The sequence below is a fragment of the Galeopterus variegatus genome, unplaced genomic scaffold, assembly GCF_000696425.1.
Source record: "Galeopterus variegatus unplaced genomic scaffold, G_variegatus-3.0.2 Scaffold11216, whole genome shotgun sequence".
Taxonomy (NCBI): domain Eukaryota; kingdom Metazoa; phylum Chordata; class Mammalia; order Dermoptera; family Cynocephalidae; genus Galeopterus; species Galeopterus variegatus.
In genome coordinates, this window is record NW_007737327.1 from 41,483 (window position 1) to 43,175 (window position 1,693).

Below are 1,693 nucleotides of genomic sequence, written 5' to 3' on the forward strand. Positions count from 1 at the left end.
AGTCTCACCTCGCGATTTTGATAGGCCATACTTTGGTGCCAGCGGGAATGTTAGGACCCGGAAGAGAAGCCGGAAAGGCGCCATGTTTTAGGGAATGTCTCCTTTGGGGTTTTATGGGGCCCTACAATCAGGCTATTGTATGAACCAGGTACTGCGTGCCCCCAGAAATGTGGTCAGCGGGAGTGGGCTGCTCTTCATTTCCTTCTGAGCTAAGCATAGCTGCACCTCCAGTTTTCAGGAGTAGGTCAAAGCACACCAGTTCTGTGGGAGTGTGGCATGGGGGACAGAAATGTCATCAGCACAGGGCAAGATGCTGGCTCATTTAGGCATTGTATCCTCAAGTAAAAAAAAAAAAAAGATACAAGCCTCAACATGCAGGGTTCCCCCATTGCTCTGGGCAGAGCCCTGTAGCTGGGATCTCCCTTTGCTGTCATTCTGGAGATTACCTTGGTCTCTCCTACACTGGATCTCCTGTTTCCTGTGACCCACACATATTAGTAAGGTGTAGGCTAAATACTGATCATAGCCCCATTCCCCTCTCCCTTGTGTACCAGATTTCTCCATCCTTCCTGGGAGGCTGCCCCTGGTCAAGGCAGTTCCTCAAGGAAAGGCTCGTCACCTTTAAGACAAACAGAATGCTGGAGGAAGTGGGACTAAGGAAGTGAGCAAGCACCCTGGGCGCCAGGAGATTAGTCAGAAGTCTATCTGATCCACCCAGCCATATCTCAGGCTGCACTCTGACTTATGTGAGCCGGGTGAGGGTCTGCATGTAAGCCTGAAAATGATTTACATCCCTACTTTGATCTGTTAACTATATAACTGCTATGTACTCCATGGCCCTGCTGACTTATTACCAACCTGCCACCATCGGTACCTCTCCTGAGTCTAATAAACCAGTCTCTCTACCTGCTGAATCTCTGGATGATTTCTTTGGAATAGGTAAACACTACGAGAGCGACATCTCTGATGTGGGGCTCCTGTGTTACATAAGGATACAGGCTAAGCTGCTGTAACAAAGACATGCAGGCATGATAGAGCTTATTTCTCTCTTTCATGACAGTGCAGGGGCAGGAAGGTGGCATCTGCTCCAAGAGGTTGCGATTGACCCAGGAGTTGTATGCACAACTTCTCACATCACTTAGTCTCATAGCCCCACCTAGCTGCAAGGGGGCTACTCTTCCCTGTCTGGGAAGACTCTTGCCCAATTTAAACTCAGGAAGATCCATATCAAAAGAAAGAAGGGGAGAATGAATATGAAAAGAAAATTAGCATATTGTATCTTTCTCTTTTTTAGTCTTTTTCCTCTGAGCCCCTGTTTTCTGTTTCTGTTTTACATTTAAAAGCCTTCCTCAAATGTCTGGAGATATTGCTGGCTGTAAATATTTAAGAATGAGGCACTGAAAAACTGGTGGAAGATGTGTGTACATGGATTAGGCTCGTCAACTGGCAGGCTTCACTATTGATAGAGTCTTTGTTCAAATGTCACCTTCTCAGTAACAGCCCCACAACACCCTATCTAAAATGTAACACCGTCCCCTCCATGCTCAGCTAGGATTCCCTATCACTCTTACTTGATTTATTTTTCTCTATAGCATTTATCACCTAATATATTGTATAATTAACTTATTTTATTTACTGTCTTCACTTAACACCAGGGGTTTTTGTCTATTTTACTCACTGCTCTATCTGCAGC